General features: G+C 41.2%; 1 long non-coding RNA gene across 1 annotated transcript; it reads right to left on the bottom strand.

Moving 5' to 3' along the window:
* Window positions 1–14,455: 14,455 nt before the first annotated feature.
* On the bottom strand, window positions 14,456–20,932 carry LOC101163334 (uncharacterized). The gene is made up of 4 exons (XR_002290853.3): window positions 20,530–20,932; window positions 19,170–19,309; window positions 16,319–16,386; window positions 14,456–16,067 (listed from the first exon to the last, which is right to left on the bottom strand). It is a non-coding gene; the product is annotated as an uncharacterized LOC101163334 (long non-coding RNA).
* Between the last annotated feature and the right edge of the window lie 587 nt (window positions 20,933–21,519).

Genomic DNA, 21,519 nt, shown 5'->3' with positions numbered 1-21,519 from the left:
TCTGTTTTCAGAGCGTGGTGGAATCTGCGCCTGCTGGTGCACGCTCGTGTGCACGTTTCTTCACTGGTTACTGTGTTTTAGGAGCACATGTGCACTTTCCCATAAAGTGAGTTGTGTGTATTCAGTGAGAGAGATCCAATAAATTATTTAGACTCAGAACTCTCTAATTGGTATCAAGTTTTTAAATGGGGTCAAATGAGCAGTTTCACGCTGCTTTTCTCTCGCCTTAAGTCTATGCTATAACATCTGGAGCCACAGTACTGCTGCTTCAGTGGACTTGAGCCTTTAAATGTTGTATTGCACGTTGACTGGGGTTTTGCTCTTCGACTGGCGGAACATTCTCAGCTGGTTGGTTCAGAGAAGGAAAAGTGTTTTTTTTTTTTTTATTTCTCTTTTTTTCCTTTAATAAGACTATTTCCACCTCCACCTATTCCTCTCCGTTTAAGCTTGCAAAGTTTAATTCAATATCTAATATTGCTGTTTGTCCAAAGCATTGTATGGTTACTGTAGGACAGCAGGGTTTCAGATGTTTTTTAATGAATCTATATGAGTTAGTGAAGAACCTCCTCCAGAGTTAGTGAAGAACCTCCTCCACGCTCTGGGGCATAGAGGCCAAGGCCCTGAAAAGGCAGCAAGGAAGGACCGAGCCAGTGTCCCAGGAACCACAGCACAACGGCAACAACAACTACCTCCACCAACACCGGTCAATGACTTGGATCCGGCAGCACCAGCACCACAACCACCTCCACCTAAGGACTCAGCTCCACCAGCATTACAGCAACCACCTCCATCTAAGGACTCACCTGCACCAGCACCACAACAACTACCGCCAGCTAAGGACCCAGCTGCAGAACCACAACAACAACCACCAGATTTGGCCCCAGAAATTCCACCATCTGACCAGCTGTGGGCGCCCCCTGCTACATCTACTCCCAGTGAAGACTCACTTTCCTTTTCGTCCCCCCCACTTTCACCCATGGCCTTACCTAGCCATTTTGATAGCCTCATTAAGTCAGGAATTAAGATGGCTCCCCTAACACCTGTGAGCCTCACACCACACAGGAGCTCTCCTACCCCTCCAGCGCCCCCTCCTCATCCTTCACCCAAAGTCCCTCCAACACGGCCTTCATCCAAACCCCCTCCAACACGCCCCCTCCGTCGTTCACCCAAATCCCGTCCAGCTCCCACTCCTCCCGGTCCATCACCCAAACTACCCTCAACTCAACCTCTCCTGCGCGCCTCTAGACGTACTATTCCCCGGAGCTAGGATGAAACGGGCCCCCAGTGTCCTAGGAAAGGTTATGTCAAACTGGGGCCCTGTGATGAACAGCTTCCTTCTGGTGCTATACCTGTAGTTGCACCACGTAGAATGCAAAAAAGGGCAGTTAGACTGTCCAATCAAAGAAATCTAGTTCACATCCCTTGCAAGAAGGTTTTGACCAGTCCCAAGGAAACTAATCTCAAACTTGCTGCACTCAATGTCAGATCTTTATGCAACAAATCATTTTTAATCAATAATCTTATCTCTTCTTTTAATCTTGATTTTATGTTTTTAACTGAAACATGGCTTGACAAAAACACAGGAAACATAGTTCTAGTCGAATCAACTCCCCCCAACTACAAACATGAATCGGAAATACGAGAAAATAAAAAGGGTGGAGGCGTTTCTGCACTGTTTAGAGATAATATTGCAACCCGCAGACTATCATTTGGTGTGTTTTCATCATTTGAGTATGTGTCCTTTAAGATTGAGTTAAAACAAACTCCTCCCTTACTCTGCATAGTTATGTACAAACCTCCTCAGCACAGTCAAAGTTTTATTGATGATTTCACTGAAATGCTCTCAGTTGTGTGCACAGACTTTGATGGTCTAGTCATTACAGGTGATTTTAATGTTCATGTTGATAATGTCAATGACAGAAATGCAAAAGAGCTCAATGCTGTCCTTGAAACCTTTAGTCTAATTCAGCATGTGAGTTGCCCCACCCACAGCAGAGGGCACACTCTGGACTTGCTCATCACAAGGGGGGTTACTATTTACAATGTCAGTGTGGTTGATGTCGCCCTCTCTGATCATTTCTGTGTATTCTTTGACCTGTCTGTTGCTCCCAAACCACCGCCTGGCCCTGCAGTTGTCCAAAGGAGACAAATAAATGAGAGCACTAGGGCACAGTTTGTAGAAATGATAAACCCTGAAAACGTCTCTGGTGCCAATGTTGATGAAATGCTGAATTCTGTTACTTCTAGCATCTTGAATGTTCTGGATGCCATTGCCCCTATGAAAGTTCAATTGAGAAAACATAGACAGAAAGCTCCCTGGAGGAATGATGATCTAGTCAGGGCACAGAAACAACAGTGCCGCAGAGCCGAGCGAAAGTGGCGCAAGTCAAAACTCCAGGTTCATTATGGAATATATAAGGCGGAGTTGTACGCTTATAACCAGATCTTATGCAGAACAAGGGAAAGGTACTTCTCTGAAATAATTGGAAGTTGCAGCAGCAACTCTCGTATCCTGTTCACAACAGTTAACAGATTAACTAACCCTCCAACCCAGCTACCAATAGAATTGGTTTGTACACCTAAATGTAATGAGTTTGCTGTATTTTTCAATGACAAGGTTCAGGGCATTAAAAAAGCCATCCACTCCACAACACATATAACTATCGAACGGCCACCTACTCACTCTAAGCTGACTCACTTTATACCTGTCACTGACCAAACTGTCCAAGAGACCATCACCCGTCTGAGCTCGTCTACATGCTGCCTTGATGTGTTACCCACTAGATTTCTAAAGTCTGTCTTGAACAGTGTGTTGCCATCAATTACTCAAATAGTTAACATGTCTCTTCAATCTGGAATATTTCCAGAGGCCTTAAAAACTGCAGTCATTAAACCCCTCCTGAAAAAGAGCGGTCTTGATCCCACTGTACTGAATAATTACAGACCTATCTCTAATCTGCCATTTTTAGGAAAAGTCCTTGAAAAAGTTGTCTACCAACAGCTCACTGACTTTCTCTTATTAAAAAATTTGTTTGATGTTTTCCAGTCAGGTTTTAGACCCCATCATAGCACAGAAACTGCTCTTATCAAGGTAACCAATGACATCCGCCTGAACACTGATGATGGAAAAGTCTCTGTCTTAATCCTGCTAGACCTGAGCGCTGCCATTGATACTGTTGATCATGGGATCCTTTTGCACAGACTCCAAGACTGGGTTGGCATCTCTGGATCTGCCCTAAGTTGGCTCAAGTCTTATCTAGAAGACAGGAAATATTTTGTTGAAATTGGGAGTTGTGTCTCAGACTACATGGGCTTGAATTGTGGTGTGCCCCAGGGATCGATCCTGGGACCCCTTCTGTTCAACCTCTACATGCTGCCACTAGGGCAGTTAATACGCAGTAATAACATATCTTATCACAACTATGCAGATGATACTCAGATCTATGTGTCACTGACAACAGGTGAATACGGGCCGGTGGATTCTCTCAACCACTGCCTCCAACAGATCAGTGCGTGGATGCAGAACAACTTTCTCCAGCTAAACTCAGACAAGACCGAAGTTATTGTTTTTGGCCCACAGAAACAAAGAGAAATTGTCAGCAGCTACCTTCATTCTCTGTCTCTTAAACCCTCAAATCAAGTCAGAAATCTAGGAGTAATCATGGACTCTGACCTGAACTTTAACAGCCATATCAAGTCAATAACATCAGCGGCATTTTACCACCTGAAAAACATTGCCAAAATCAAAAACATAATCTCAAAGCGAGACCTGGAGATACTTATCCATGCATTTGTCTCCAGTAGGTTAGACTACTGTAACGGCCTGCTCACCGGCCTGTCCAAACGAGCTGTAAAACAGCTTCAGTACATCCAGAATGCTGCTGCTCGAGTCCTGACCAAAACCAGGAAGTATGATCACATTAGTCCTGTGCTCAGGTCTTTGCACTGGCTCCCTGTACCTCAAAGAATAGACTTCAAAGCAGCTCTGCTTGTGTACAAGTCTCTCCATGGCCACGCACCAAAGTACATCTCTGACATGTTAGTGCCATATGAACCATCTCGTACTCTGAGGACCTCAGGGGCCGGCCTCCTGTTGATTCCCAGAGTCAGAACTAAACAAGGGGAATCAGCGTTTCAATATTCTGCAGCTAAAATCTGGAACAGCCTCCCTGAAGGCGTAAGACAGGCCTCTTCTGTGTTCATGTTCAAATCTAGACTTAAAACATTTCTGTTTAGCCGTGTATATGACTGAAAGGTCCTATCTGCACCTTTCTTTCCTTCCTTTCTTTTTAAATCTTTTTTTTTTTTTCTCCTTTTCTTTTAAAGTAAATTTTATGTTGATTATTTCTATGATGTATTGTGATTTTAATGCATTTTTCTGTTTTGTGAAGCACCTTGAATTACTTTGTGTACGAATTGGGCTATACAAATAAACTTGCCTTGCCTTGCCTTGCCTTGCCTTGCCTTGCATTCTCTAATGCAACACGTACAAAGTGGGGATTCAAAAATGCTTCCACAATCTGTCATACATCACATAATGTTATATCCCTAAGCCTAAACAACTGACCGAGACTAAATAAGAAGTTTTATACAGTGGAATGGTCTGATGTAACTCTAGTATGTGGCTTCTACTTCATCTTTTTAGAGATGTTGTTATTTTTCAATATGGTGACAGTCAGAGACGGATTTTGAAGTGCTTTAAACCTCAAATGTTGTTTGCAGGTGGCTTTATTTTAAATTGGTGTAATGATGTATCATGTATTTCATTGATGTCTTTCTGTGTTCTAGACTGCAGGGTTACAGATCTGAAGGCAAAGCACAAAGCTGGCATTACACAAAACCTTCTATTAAAACCATGTAGACTTGTGCTGCTCGGTAAGGAAGGCAAAATTTGTCCTATTTTAAGACATTTACTGCCAAAAAAGGTCACTTAAAAACCCACTCCAATGAAAGTAATGTTTTTCATGTTTGTAACATGTTTTTATGGCATTTTTCTGATGGTGGAGGGTATATAAAAAGAAAATTAAGCTCAAGGTTGAATTTCTGAGTATTTCTTTATTCAAATCATTAGAATTAGAAGCATGCATTTTTTCAACAGCAAAAATGCTGTTGAAAAAAGCTTGCAGCAGGTAAGAAGGTGCTACAATCGGCAGGCCTCAAGCTCCCTGCTGCGCTCCATTCTGATGCATCCATTTGCAGAGAAATAGATCTTTGTTTTCCTCGTCTGAGCTTGTATCTCAAAACTGTACACCTGGATAGCTCCAATATTCCTATGATTTTTTTTTGCACCAGTAGTGTTATGTTGGGAGTGTAAGGGGCTGTAAGCTGCCAGGAGAAAGTGTAAACAGATGGATGTCAGGATTTAGGGGTGGGCTTACTTAAATTTCTAATAAACTCCTGCAGAAACTATTCATTCATCTTTTTCTGTTTTTTCCCTTTCAGGGTCACGGGCTGCCAGAGTGGGCAAAGGCAGGGGGCACCCTGGACAGGTCGCCAGTCTGTTGCAGGGTAGAGTGTCCACAATCACACACCCACGCACTCTAACATTCACACCCAGGGACAATTTAGATTAACCAATTAACTTATGAAGCATGTTTTTGGACGGTGGGAGGAAACCGGAGTCCCCGGAGTAAACCTGTGCATGAATGAATGAGGGATGAAGAAAAGGTTACGACTGACTGAATGCAGAAACTATGTCCTAAAAAAAAAAAATTTATTTTTATTTCGCCTAAAAACAGCATCGTAATAATTAAAAGACCACAGGGAGTGCTTTTACTACATCTCACTATGTGATCTTCTCAGGAATCCTGGCATCAAACTGCATTATATTTTCCAAAATGTTTGTTTGTTTAATCCATACCTTGATCAGGGTTAGGGTTAGACTTTTAAAACTTAAAATGTTTTTAATTTAAAGTTGGTATGGTGCTAAAATGTCACCAAAGCTTGTCTTGACTCAAACACTCTGCCTGTATCAAAATAAAAAAGAACAAATAAATAAAAATGAAAAAAAGGTACAAACTGAAACTATACAATTAAGGTAATTGGACACGGCTAACTATTCCACAAGTTAAAAAAATCAACAACCTTTTGGTGCAAATTTATCAAACAGAACAACTTTTATGGACAGAAAAAGATTTTGTGATTTAAAAATAGACAAATTAAGCACCTTAAATTGCCCTAAATTGTAATATAGCTTACTTAAAATACTAATAATATGTTCAAGATAAAAAAAACTTTTACAGTTTATCTGTTCTCATATACTGTTCATGGTTTATTGAAAGAAAAAAAGAATTGGACAGATGATAATATTATTTTTAGTGAGGCACACAAACCCAATTTGGACTTTAAATCGTCCATACTTTCTCACATGGGCCTGGTAATACAGAATCGGCTGACTGACCACTGCCACATTGTGATGTTTTGTCATTGCACCTTACATAGTTACATGAGGCCCTTTCTTCCTCTGTTACTGCTTGTCAAGATGGTACAGAGGCGAAATGGAACCAACTGTTATGCTGTATCACAAATGGGAAATTCACACACAACCATGCAGGATGGAAAGAAGGACTGCCAGGTCTGGCAAATTTTGAATCCAGCAAGATCATTATATATGTGTGTTTACCATTTTTTAAAGACTGAAAATTATAATCAGAAAAAATGGCACAAATGTGATTGATTTTGTTTTTTTAGGGGCACTTTTTTTTCTAAGTTCTTGATGTGTTATACTTATGGAAAGAATATTGTTGTCATCATTGGCCCAACCCAACAGTGTTAACACAGGAAGGATGAGAAAGACTTCTAATGTTTGGACTGTTTGGATCCTCACTTAAATCAGTACAAAGAGAAGCATTAAGTGGTATCAAAAAGAAAACATAAACCATACAATGGAAAAAGTCATGCAGCGAGCAGCTGCATAAAAAGCATTTACAAGCACCAACAAGTGGAGGTGTAAGTGTTACAATATTAATATAATGAAGACAAGATACACTGAATTCTTAAGGTGTGAAAGTGAGGTTTTGCTTAAAAAAACATATCAAAGGATGTGGAATGCAACCGTGTCAGCATTCTTCTTTACAATAAATGCTATTTCAGACCTATATAAAATGAATGTTTTTGTTTTGTTTTTACAATTTGTTTGTTGGATTGAATGACTTAATCAGGACACAATAGCAACACATTGCAGACTCCCAAGCTCAGATGTAAACCTAGACCACCTGCACAATTTGTATAAACTGAGGCTGAAGGAGCTACCTCTTGTATCCTTACAGAAAATAGACAACACAGTGGCTGTAAACCAAGGGTTGGCATTTTTTCCTTTCAACTTCAGCCTTGAAGAGTGACTCCACATGTATCCAGCTTTGCCCCAAAATGAATCACAACTTTTTTGCTTCTTTGACTTCTTATCCTTTCTACTTTATTGTTGTCTTCTAAATCGAGGAACATTTAAGTTCATTTCTGAGCACAAAACAAATCCTAATATTTTTTGTTTCAAACATTGAAACATTGCAGTGGAACATACTTTTTCTCTTTAAAAAACACTTTTTATTTTTTTTGCCTTCTATGGAAAACTGGCTTCCTGTTCTAAAAAAGCACTAATAGACCAAACAAAAAAGTACAAAAATGTGAAAAAAAAGCAATAATGTTTTCTTACAATTCCTAAGATTCTATAAACTAACTTGAACTAATCTGGAAAAATCAGGATTGTCTGTTGCAGCAAACACAAAAGCTGATGTGGTTTTTTTCCTCCATGTGGAGCTGCATTCATTTTGATCAAAAGTGTTGTTTCATACAAACAATATGGCTTCTCAAATCTCAGTTTTATGCAGCATATTTTGCAGGGAAGCTTATTCAAAATCGCCTTTCTGTGTTGTGAGACAGGAGGAGGAGGAGGACTCCGTGATTTCATTGAAGTGTGAAAAAATTGATTTGTTGCAGAGATAATACTACATGATGAGATTCCTTTAAGTAAATAAGATAATTGCAGGAAATATTGTCCCTCCAGCCTAATTTGCTGTTTTGGTTTTTTTATTTTTTCATAATTTGGGGACTGCGTCTAAATTAATCCTGCATTTTCACTGACAGGTGCATGTGATATTATTAGATGCAGTAAAAACATGTTCACTCAATCACTCTCTGCAAAAACATACCCAAATAGCTGTAAAAATGCATAATTTCTATATTGATAAGTAGTTTTGTGGAAGTTATCCACTCAGCCCTAACTCTACAGTTATGCAGGACTGTTTATAAACAGACATCCTTCCTCATTCTCCCTGGTTTGTTTTCCTGAGCTGTTAGGGTTTGTGCATCACGTTTTTGCCCTGCAAGACTCGCCTCCACTTCGATTCAAGGTGAGATCTGTCGATTAAACACTACTCTTTACCTAACCCAGGATGATTCACTCTCTACTAACGCACACACACTTCACCTGTCATTCATCAATACCCCCATGAAGGCCCCAATCGATCCCTTCCATCCAGCCTCTTTATCCCATGCAGTACAACATCTGAGCCAAGCAGCGTCCACGCAGGTTTAATTTCTGGCAGATTTACAATACGGCTCAAGTTATTATTTAACTCTTCCGGCTGCAGTGCGTGCTCTTTGATTTAGCACCCGGGGAGCGGATGAGTTACAGCTGACACCGAGAATCTGCTGGAGCTGGAAGCTGGAATGGAAGGCACCCCGTTCATAACTCAGCCACTGAATGTGTAGTTAGTCAATCACTTGATCTGTAATCACAAATGCTGCCAGAAATTACATGAGTGATGAGCTGTAATAAAAGCACTTACTTTTCCTGCGCTCTCTTAAGTGTTATTGGCAGACCCTTCTCTCCCAGGAGGCCACGGCTGTGAAACAAAATCCCAATATAAACTGCCTCATTGGTCCCTGCTTCACGTGCTGCCTCTGTGCTCTACTGTATACATGCATGTGTGTCAGTGATGTGTAAATGTAGAGCGCAGCGAAATATAAAACTGTTTCCTGCACTTTTTCCTTTAACTCCTGCCTTCTGTTGTGATCCTCGCTCCACTAAAACGCTGCACGTTTATCCCTAACATTTATAATCTCTATTGTCTGAGGAAACCCTCTGACATGGAGAGTTTGAAACAGAGTTGGGACTTGTCTAAGCCTGGGTGTTGAATCTGTTCTTGCCGGAACAACATTTCATATTTGAGTTGCAGTAAATCGAACACCCTAGGTTCAAACGTCGGACTCAGACACAAACCTTTCTTTGACTGTAAAGCTGCCTAGCAGGAGGTCATGCATTAAAGCATTATTGATACAGACCTCTATAATAATTACACAGTGTCTAGCATGCACTATTGATCCGGTCTATTGATAAAATCATATTTTACTGTAAAGGTCTGTTGATTTGAGGCATTATAGCATAAATCACTCCCCACTAGCAGCTGAGTTGGATCTCCTTCTGCTGAGTGATGGACGCGCCCAGAGATAAACACACACAAGACTATTTCAATCAGCTGTTTGAGGTGGTGTACGCAAGAAACAAGTTAAAGATAAACTGAGATTTAATGATACTGAAATTCTTTGTCCAGCCCTATAAATAGGCAACGGACACGACAAGTGAGATCTGCTATCCAGTTCAGCTCATATGTGATATATAACCGTGGGTGTTTATGGAGTCACTGCTCCATCTTATCATGATTTGTGCTGTCAACAGAGGCTGAATCTGCATGGCAGTAATAGATTCAGATGCTGCTGAAATGTCCCACTGTGAATATGAAATAGAGATGAATGTGACAGGCCATGCAGGACATGTCCTGTGTACAAACAGCCTCCGCCGAGGAGAGCACAGATGACCGGTGTATATGGAAATGTTATCGCCGTTATTGAAACTGTAAAAAAAAAAATCTGATCCTGAAAGTTGACCTCTCATGTTTTTAAGGAAACTATGGGGAAAACACCAGGTGGTGCATTTTTTTTTACAAACTTTGACTGATAAGAAATAGGTATTTTAGACTTACAGACAAATGGGGAGCTAAATAGAAAGTGTCAGATGATGTGAACATGTGCTTATGGTGTCCCGCATTATCACCCTTTGATCTTGCCATGGAAAAACAGAGTATGTGCAGTAAGGGAGATATTAATATTAAAGGAAAGGAAAATAGATCTTTATGGTTCAGGTTAAAACGCAGCTTACTAGACCATGTTTCCGCTTTGGCCAGCAGTTCAAACGCTTGTTTTCTTTTTGGACTTTTCCCTGGCTGGATTCTGAACCACTCGGGGGTAGTTTGCAAATGCTGTGGTGCACCAAAGCTGGGCTGGTTTTCACATTTAAGAGCCAAAGAGACATGGAGTACATGCTTATGTTCAAGAGGCTCCCAAACCTCTAAAAGCCAGGATATAGAGTTAATTGCTGGCCCAGTCAGAGTCAGGCTGCTCCTGCAAAACAGTGAACAGCCTGTCTGGCAGCAGCCGAGGACAGAGCAGGGAAAAAGCTGATCTTAATTAACAGCGATTTGTTTTGGGAGCAGACAACCTGCAACAAGATGAACTCTTTTAAATGCCCTGGACTTTTTATTAAAAATGTCAGATGTATTCATTTATTCGTCTATAACACAGGACTATAAATAAAACAGAGCAAAATGGTAAAAAAACAAAAAAACTAAAACAAAGACTTGATTTTGTCCTCTGCTAAAAGACAACTGAAAATACAGCCTCTCTCCTGAGCTGCAGGAAGATAGCAGACTGAGACAGAGACAGCTTTTAATCTGTGCAGGAAGCATATAGTGGCGATTCACTGTGACACGGTGATTGATATGAGTGACTAGTGTATTTAGCATGTCTGACAGGATGGGAGAAAGAGTGTTTTCTGCCCATCTTCACATTTATCTGCCTCCATAAATCACTGCCAATGGGATGCATAAATTTGGATGAGCAAATGTTGCATTTCTGCCTCTCAGGCAATTCCACTTTGACCTTTGCGTTTGGCTTTGGTCACTGGCTCTAACTGCAAGCTTTGACCTTATTTGGCCCCGGACGATTCATATTTAATAGCCATAGAGCTTGATGGCTTTACAGTCAAAACACTTTACATAAAAGCAAACAAATTGGGAAGTCAGATGCTGAATCTCTGATTATACATCAGTGAAATCCTTCAATGAAGAAAAGATAAGACATTTGTTCTCATCTGTCTGCTTTTATTGCTTTGATTCCATTATCTCAAACCCAGCAGCACCTTCTGATGTCCTATGTCCATTCTAACCTTTGACTCCAGCCAGTGCTTTAAAGCTTCTGCACTTTGCCCTCTCTCATTTGATCCATCTGAAGTATACCTTTATAATTACCCCTGTCACTATCAAATGTGCATATGTGGGGGGTTGAAGGGCAGGGGGCTAAATTCTGTCCAATAACCTTTTGGCCCCTTGTTCATCCATTCTACTTGAAGCAAGCACAGCAGGTTTTCCCCCCACCTGCAATCACATACTGTATTAGTCTACATGTCCCAGTTATTGATGGTGCTCTGGAAATATTTTATTGGCCAGTCATGACCTTTGACTGGGGCAATGCAAACACTAACCCCCTCTAAAGCTTCCCATCGACAAGGATATATGTATGATCAGATGGCTAATAGAAGTATAGATCTAGAGCGGCTGCAGACCTGGTCATTTGGATTTTCCAGCACTGAGAGGTCAGCATAGCCTTTGCTTCTGTGGCTGTACACAATCAATAGGCAAAACACATTGAGTTGGTTCTAACACAAACTAGTGTTTTTAGGGGGAAAAAGGACAAACTTGTCTTGTTATCCCAATTAAAAGTAAACTAAAAAACGTTATTTCCAAAACATAAATAAATAAATCAAAACAGAAACAGCCAACGGAGAGTTTTGACCTGAAAACCTTGCATGGGGCTCTCACGTCACATCATATAACTCTCTTCATCTACCCAAGTGAAGCTCGCACCCGTAATTATGATAAGCCCAGCCACAACTGGACAATTACCTGCCAACCTTTTCTGGAGGCACTTAAGACTATAAGGACTCCTGAGGAGAAATGTGCTCTGAGCGGAACAGCTCAGAGTGGAGCACGAGGATGTCACTTCTGAGAATGAAGTGGCATAGAGAAGGAGCACCAGGAAGGGGAAAGAAAATGATAGAAATAAAGAAAAAGACAGTATCATGGCAAGATTACCTAATCGTCCATCTGAGAGGAGTATTTGAGGAGCCCGATAGTGTCACACATTGCAGGGCTTTTTGGAGGTTTACCTGTGAGAGGCCAGCTTAGCAGGGGGATCTAGTGGAGTGCCGGGTGACCAATGCTCCGCCTTAGCTTGTGGCTTTGTGAACATGGTGAAATTGATTGCTGCAAGCGGAAGAGATCTCTCTGAATCTCGAGTCTTTGTCACAAAATGTGGCGGCTCCTCCTATGGTTAAACTTCAAATTATATAAAAAAAGTAATAGATATCAATCTATGTTTATCATTTTTGTGTGAGAGGATTTCAAGTATGCAGGTATTTTTTTTCTTAATAAATTCTAAATTTGAAGCACCATTCAGGGTGTTGCGGTCTGCCTTCCTGCACAACAGGGCGGGTTTCAGCTCCGTATGATATCTGATCCCAAAAACCCTGCAGGGTAGCCGCAGCAAATCAACAATGGATTAATGGTTGTGGTTTGCCTCATAAATCTCTGCAGGAGTGGAAAGCATTTGAGGACAGTCAGTCTGTAGTGGTGTGCTTAATGTTACAGGCAGTTTGGGTTTCCCATCGTTCAAAGCAGTGACAGAGTAGTAAAGATGTGACAGCATCTTATGTCTGCGTTAAATCAGAGGATGTCAGGAATACTCGATTATCAGTCCACAAGGCGGAGAGCTGCACCAGTACTGACTCAAAAGGAACCGATTTGTTTAGAAATAACTCCGTAGCTGCCAGTGTGAAGTAGAATAACTTTAAACACCAGGAAAATGATGTGCTGTGCGGGAATGCCTTAATTCACAGTGTCAGTGCAACCTTTCAACCTTTGCTTGGTGCAGAAAGGCCTCACCATAGATCACTGTGGTTAACAGTTAGCTTTTCCTGCAGGTGAGACGGAAATGGCAGTAACAGCTTCCATTACTGGAGAGAATGGCCCAACTCCCACAGTCCCTTCCAGACAGCGCTGTCATTATACATCCATTGTGAGGCCTGAGAGGGAGCTGTAAGTATGGCAGACTTATGGCTCTGATAGAGCGGCTGGATGGTCTCCTTTCATTCGGCGCAGGGAGAGGAGGGAAGGTTTGTGTGGAAAGGTGGCCTGATAGAGAGATAGCACTGGAGGATGAGGATGAATCGAACACCCCTTAATGCCCCACCAATCCCGCCGCACCACCACCCCCTGATGTGCTTGTAAGTAGACTGCAGGCTGTTAGGTGCGGTGGGTTATTCGGTGCTATTTTTACAAGAAACGGGTTGATTTGTCTTAGGCCATTACCGTCTATTACAGCTGCGAGTCTTGGGGAAAAGGTGGGAAGCGGCAGACGCTGGCATTTTGCCTAAAGAGAAATCAATGAAACAAATTAATCCTTCGCAGGCTGCAGTGACACTGTAATCCATCATTCAGGGGGCGCTTTTACACGCTGAATCAGGGAGCAAGGCGGGAGGAGGAGATATTGGCGGATGGGTGGGTGGGTGGGTGCATGTTGGTTGAGGAAGGGTGGAGGAGAGAGGGACTGAGCTTCTTGGGGACAGGGGGTAGACATCCATGGCTCTGTAATACTGGGGAAATGGTGGGTGGTGGCAGGGAATCGAGCGGCTCCGAGCACCTTTTTCACCCCTCGGTTGCCTGTGTACATACAGAGCAGGAGGAGGAGGACAGGGATGTAAACACAATCAGCTGAACTGCACCGTGGACATGGATGTGACCATGATTACAAACCACAAGCCTACATGCTCTCCCCCGTTCTCTGTCCCCTGTCGGTTATTTTTAACCCTCCAAACTGTTTGCTGACAGTGAGAAAGATAACAGAGCTTTATCATTTATTTATGATGGAATTAAAGACAACAAAAGCAATTTATAGGACACAAAAGAAGAAAAAAAAGAAGAAAAAAATCCCTTTATGTTTCATTCGATCCTTTATTGTGATTATTTAATTGTCCTGGGATTGGCTACATTTGCATTTGTGATGGTTCAGGTGGTCACACCCACAGGATAAATGAAAAGGTTGCTGCCCTCTTCCCTGGAGAGACAAAATTACACTAAAGCACAGCCACCATCTTCCCATTTGAAGCAGAGAGCAGTGCACACGCAGACAGATTGATGCCCCCTGTGCACAGCCAATTAGAGCTGAGATAAAGCCATGTGACTGAGACATGTGATCAGCTCCTCCGTGAGGACACTTGCCCGGTCCAAGAAGCACGTGAAGCAGCTGTGCCCTCCAATGAATCACGAACAAGTTCACATAGATTGATGTCACAGCTCAAAGTGGGAGTCAAGAGTGAAAAGAAAAAAAAACACACACTCTCACATGGAGATTGAATCAGTTTTATTAATCTTTGGTGTATTGCAATGCCTTTTAGTAATCTTGCATCATTATGAAAGTGGGTTCAATAGCTCTATCGTCCTGTGTTACCACATCAGTCACTGTTGCTGGCCTTCATTCTTCTTGTGACACTGAATGTTCCGCTAACGTTTAGAAGTGGTGACGGTGCGTGTTCTTACAGCAGTGACTTGTAGCTGAAGCTGTGATGGAAGAGTGTGTGTGTGTGTGTGGGGGGGGGGGGGGGGGGGGGGTCAGTCTCATCACCACTGTGTTTATTCAATTAAAAGTCTTCATAGAGATCAATCCACTTACTTGAACCAGATTTTGGAGGAAGAAGGCAGATAAGCCCCATCAGTCATCATAACAACACAGGTGGTTGAGTTCTGTGACAAGAACACCAGAGAAAACTGTGGGTTGAAGAAAAAAAAATGAAGGGGAGGCTGAGTGGGAGAGAGAAAGGGAGGAGAGAAGCTCAGATTAGCCAGGGTGGGGCAGCAGTGAGAAAAAGGTGGAGAGAGAAGGAGAGGAGGAAGGGGAGGACTGAAAGGATGGAGAAATGGGGGGAGATATTACAGCAGAGCGGTTGGTGTGAGGGAGGCTGAGTGAGAAATGTTGCCGGAAATGCTAGAGCCAGCCGCGTGTGTAAAAAGCCACATTGCAATACCTCATCTTTGACATCACTGACAGGCTTTGCAAACACACACACACAAACACACACATAATGTGTGCTCATTGGATTCTAGTCTGCAGTACAGATCCCTCGTTCAGATCGTGCACTTTTGTTTTCCTTCCTTTTGTGAGCAAGGCAGATGCTGAGGACATTTAACTGAATCAATGTTGTAACTCTTAATTTGAAGAGCACGTGCTTCGGGATTTTTACAGCAAACACAATAAAAACTTGCCTGTGCGAAATGAGAACGTAATCTACATCACTCTCGCTTGAAGAGGAGACAGAGGTGCAAAGAGCAAAAAGACAAGAGAAGAGGAAAAGGAGGAGTAGGAGAGAAGATTATTGTGGAATGTTTGCAGCTCTCGCCAGAGCTTGACCATCTCATTTGTCTGAGTTTGACCCCGGCCCAGAGGTCAAAGGGAACATCTGAGGGAGACCGACTCGGCTATCGCACAGACACAAGTAAACACAAACATGTGAGAGTGTCCCTCCTCAAGAATGCTAAACATGTAATCCAAAAGTGCATGCATTGTACATCTGTGTAAGTCATCAGGAACATTCATCCTTGGCTTATTTGTTTTAATAATGATGAGTGTTTTGTTGACCTCTTGGTGTGAACGAAACAGCTGCTAATTTCCCAAAGCAGCAGAGGAGTTTAGGTTTCTTGGATTCATATCTCTGTGAAAATGTAGGATTTTATTCAATAAATGTACTAAAAATAAGTATAGCTTAAAGTGAACACACACATTTTCCTGAATTTACTAAAATAAATGTATCTTGCCTATTACTTATTTTCTTTGTGTGTTGCTGTGAAGGCCATAATAACAGACATTATGTGTCATAAATGACATCACGCTCCGGAGGCGCTCTTTACTTCAGCAATGTTCTGCCGTGTTTCGGATTGTCAGGCTGCCGCGCTCCTCTCTGTCTGCAAGGTGACAAACACAGAGTCGGTTACAAAGAACATTCCCTCTCACGGATTCACCGCTTCAACTTTCAAATGGAAGTTTAAAAAAATAATAATAATGGTAATAATGCAGCAGCGAGGGGCTCACATCAGTGACCCACATAAACACTTGACATCTGGGAGTCACATGAAAACAGCCACACCTTGAAGTATTACAGTGTTTTGTTTTGTTTTTACTTATTGAATATGACGTCTCTGAGTTCACTTCTCACCTGCTGTTGGAAGATTAATGGTCCATATTTGGGGCTTAAAATGCAGCCGCCCACCTCTTTATTCAGTCCTGAAAAGAAGCAGGGAGCACAGGAGCTGATATTAGTGCCTTTGAAATGCATCTTAAGTGGTGCACTTTTGACATTCTTAGGCCAGAGACATCAAACAGGTGTGATGAATAATTTATCTTAAGAGTTTCACATTGATAAGGTCACAATCTGCCAGGTCTGGACACTACACAGACCGTCTTTACTTCACTGTCTTTTTGCACACATGTGCCCTCCCACACAGACATCACACACTCTCCTTTGAAAAGACACAAAATTGCAAGTGATAGGAAGAATTTAGGTTTGATTATTTTCAAAATTAAGAAAAGTGTTGCACTGAATTGATAGTAAAAATGTTTAGAGTTATAAACATCGACGAATTCTATTTTTGTTCAAACAAACAAAAAAGAATAAAATAACAAAATGATGCTTTTTAGCAAAATAAATGGTGATTTATTACAATATGTGGGTTGAAGTTAGCTTCAGGACACAGATTCAAACTCTGAATTTCACTGAGCTGCTGCAAACTTCATTCTCAGCTTCAGCGTGTCATAGTTCAGCTACACTACATTTCTAATTAAGCCCATGCTGTTTGTGGGTTTGGGAAATAAATGTGTGTGTGTGTGGGGGGGGGCAGTGCTATGTCACTCCAATAGTACAAAGAAGAAGATAAACAAGCAAAACTCTAAAACTTTGGTAAACTTTAAATGTAAAATGATTATAAATTTAAATATTTTTTAAATAATGTTGATCAGTCTTGCCTGCCTTCTTATATTAGACCACTTTGACAGTGGGACCTTCTGAAGACCCCCCCCCCCACACACACACACACACACACATCCAACGACCCCCTTTGCGCGTTCTCTTTAAGGGAAGCACTCCCACATACTCAAGACCCCCCAGCTCACCCCCCTCTGTCTCTTTTCATGTAATAGCAATACTTAAAAAAGAGGAGCAAACGGCCATCCATAGAGGGTAATCTCGCTGTTCTGACGCTTAACGATATTTCTATGGCGTGTTTGTCGGATAATGTGAGGATGGGATGAAAGGTAATCGGCGTGCAGAATTCCTAAAGCTCCCTTATCCTTGTTGAATTTCTCAAGAATTCCACCTTTGCCCCCCGGTTTCTCTCAAATAAATGACTCTAGAGTCAGATGCCTTTACGCGCACGCACCCTAAACGCAACACAAAATCATGCGTAAAGTCCGTCTTTCGTCCTCTTTGCCCTCCGGAAAGCGTCCTTTAACTTTTTCCTGAACTTTCAAAACAGAAAAAGAAAGTTGACCACAATATTGCAGAAACTTTCAAAAAACGTCTGGCCACTGTCAAATCCCTCTGATAAAACTCTTTTTCGTCTCCGTTTATTCTGCTCGGCTGCGGGTGGATAAGCTTTTTCCTTGTATCCACAAAAGTACACAAAGAAAATCTGCGTCTCGACTTCTGGTCTTTGGCACTTAAATTTTGGTTTTGGGTACACTATGAAAATAAATTGTTTGTACTATGGAACCACGAGGGTTTCTGCGCTAATGGATTTATAATCTGTGTCTCTGGGACCATCCAAAGTAATTAGCACACATGCTCTGAAGAAATGATGGTTAGTGAGCATTAAAGCCATTGCCCATAGCATAAATTGACAGAGCCTCTCACTGAACTCCAACCTCAAGCCTAATTGGTTGTCGTTGCAGTTATTGTCTTCAATTACAGTCTCTGGATACCAAACCCTGCAAGAGATTTGTTTCCGTTTATGGCTAAAAACTAAATGAGCGCAAATTCCTTGAAGGAGTCCTCACACATAGAAAAACTAAAAAAGAAATGTTTGCAGGTGAATAGGATTACCTGAACTGCACCATTTCACGTTAAACATTTAAACCTTTTAACCATTTAAAGAAAACTTTCAAATTTTACCACAGTTCTTTCCTTAGCAAAAAAAAACATACAAACAAAGGTTTAAAAATATTGAACATAAGTTAGCTTTAATTTCATATATGTTAGTTTCCTGTTTTGGTTACGTAGCACATTCTTTACATGCTTAACCTTAAAAGCATTTCTTAAATTTCTACACACAATGTTTTCATTAAGAGCAATTATGGAGGTGTGTGAAAGTGCAGATCCATGTGGAGAGGCAGGTGATTTCTAATGATCCCTCTCCCCTCACCTTGTGGACAAAACAAGAGGCTCCGTGCGCCCCCTTACTCGCCATAAATCCCCTCTCTTCACCCCACACTCCATATAACAAAACCTTCGTCTTTAGTATAAAAAAACAATTTTTTATTCATATTTGTCATTTTGTGATATGTTTGTATTGCTATTTAATTTTTAGTCTTATTTAGTTTTGCTTCCACTGCAGAAAATGCGTTCCTGCTCATAAAAGCGGGTCAACTTCCAGCTACAAACGGGTCAGAGGCCAAGAAGGGCTTTTTGTGACGTTGAACCTTAATTGCTAAAGACAATTTCCCCTTGTTGCCAAACATAGGCAAATTTGACGAAAAAACCCCATCGGTGTTCAGTTGTAAAACCTCATAAATGGATGTTTGACTTTTAATTGAATTCAAATATCAAACTGCTATTGTTTTTAAATTCTGAAAGTCTGGTGTCATGGTCATTTAGATAATGTGCATTCACGCAGTGCGTGGATCCGTCTATGTGTTTACTTCCGTTGGTTTCAGCATCATTCCCCTTCAAACAAACTTTTTGCACGCCATAGAAATGATAGGGGATGTTTCACAACCACGTCTCCTGCTCGATTTGACGATCAATGAGTGCGTTAGTCAAACATGCAGCCGTGAGCTATAATGCCTATACTTACACCTTCAAAGGTCCCATCAGTGGACTCGCTTTAGATTGTTCTTTTGCGCTAACTTTGCAGGCAGGTGTTAAAGCTGCAGGCGGCGGCGTCCAGAAACACAGACCTCCAGTCTGCACGGGAGGCTTTTGGAGCAGAGGCCTCTGCAAAGGGGAAATCAGCCTCTCAGCAATGTCTTATTGACAGCATTCTTTGCTTACACAGAATCAATATTAGAAAGCCTCGTTAATACATTTTCTACATACGCTGGGTGTTTTTAAATACCCTCTAAACACCCTTAAATGTGTTCTTCTTTTTTCTTCTCCTCGTTTTATGTTGGGGGGCTTGCACTTCGTGACCTCAGCGTTTTCCCAAATGATTGTTGGTTCAGCTTCATTTTCTGAGTCTGTGTGCGCATCATATCAATTTGGGACAGCTGGAGTGTTTTGGTGTTTTGGGTGAAAATGTATTTAAGCGTGCACATCCTATGTGTATAGAAATTATTTTGTAAATTTGTGAGCAGTTTTGTATCTTTTGTTTTGTTTTTTTACGTTAATACCGTTAATTAGAGGCTGCAAAGCGGTCCATTAGTCTGAATTTAAGTGTGCGTAAAACGGCTGTGCTCTGCGTAAATGCATCCATCACAGGAATGACATGTCAAACAATGGGATTATTTCCTTATATATATGTGTTTTCTCTAAGTACACATATTATTATGAGACGTGCATAAATGTGTAGTCATAGAAAAATCTGAATATCAGGTCATAAAATACACTTGCTTGTGTAAAATATTAAACGATTATAAACTTTGTTGTAACATTTGGAGATGAAAAATAAATGATCGTGTGTTATTTAACTGATGTTTTCTTTCTGTCGAAATAGTTTGACCTGTTTTGCAGTCCCTTCACATCAATAGTGTCGCTTTGATCAATCATAAGGCATTGCCATTTTACATTTCCTTTCGGCAGCCTTTTCTGACACATGACGGTCTCCTCCGATGCGCAGAGATTTTCCGCGGATCAATAATATTCGCTCTCTGACTGGCGAAAGCGGAAGACAAAAAAACAACGTTTAAAGATGGCCAATGTCTGCTCCCCTTGATCACTCCTTTATACCCCGTGACAGTATCGCTGAAACAAACAGACGGCTATCGATCCTTTCATTATGTGTTTAACCAACAGACACGCTCGCATGTGAGGTGCGCGGAACGCTCGGGGAAAGAACTCCCGTGTCCCGTGGTACCAACAAGCCTCTAATAGCATTACTACTTTCAGTACAAATCGGCGGGGAGCGCTGGAAACGGGTTTCAGTAATCTGCGTGAATGGGGAATAAAGATGCGCCATAAACGTGTGGAAGAGAAGTTTGAAAAATAACTTGACTTGCCTTATGGATGATTTTTTTTTAAACAGCTGCAAAGCTGACAACCTCCGCCGCTGCTGCTGCTGCTCCTTCCTCCTTTAATATCCTGCCGTCCACTTTCACTCGCTGTTTCCCAACATTTTTTGTTGGAGCGTCTACTCTGCTCCCATGCGCTATCCCTCTCACTCTCCTCTCTTCTCTCCTGTGGACCCTCTTTCCAGTCTGCAGAGTTAAATCTTAATGATACACTAAGATGGAGGGGAAAAATCTTTGTCTGATTTAATCTTATTGGTTTCACCTTTTCAAAGAGCTGGGGACATGGCCGAGGAGTTTCAGTGGAGTGTCCGACGCACGGACGGGAGAGAGAGTTCTCTTGTTGAATACTTAAAAACAAACCATCCCTCCTGTGCGTTTTCAAAAGGGGCACTTGCATATTAACGCTCCTTTATATCTTAATGTAAATCCACGTAGTAAGAGATGGTTAACACAAAAATACTTTTTTTTGTAAAAACTACCATTGCATTTATTATTTATTATTAACACATTCAATACTTCTGTTAGATTTTACGCACGTCTTTTTGACTTTTTAATGCATGTAATTTAAGACAAAAGTATTTTCGTCTCTTTTATCCTCTTTTTTTAATTTTTTTTGACAGTGTTTTTATTTCAGTAAGATAAATACTTTGTTTTTAAAAGTTTTAGGAAACCATAATGCAAAAACGACCACTTTGAGGCTCACATTTAAAAATGTAGCTTCTTTTAAAAAATGATTTTTTTTTTTTGGAAAAGCTTGTTTTAATATCAGATTTTAAGCTTTTAAAAATGCATGTCGGAAAACTTGCATATGAAGTTGTAATTGAACATTGTACGCTAGATGGCAGCGCGATCCAGACATTTTTGAGTAGGAGAGGTATAGTCAGCTTGCAGAAACCCTGATACAAAAAGGCGGAATCCCCATGCAAATCCCCCGTAACTTCATTTCATTTTGAATTACTGTCAATATTAGGACACAAC

This window comes from Oryzias latipes, chromosome 9 (genome assembly GCF_053564925.1).
Source record: "Oryzias latipes strain Hd-rR chromosome 9, Olatipes_Hd-rR_3.1".
NCBI lineage: Eukaryota > Metazoa > Chordata > Actinopteri > Beloniformes > Adrianichthyidae > Oryzias > Oryzias latipes.
This window is presented reverse-complemented; position numbering and strand designations above follow the sequence as displayed.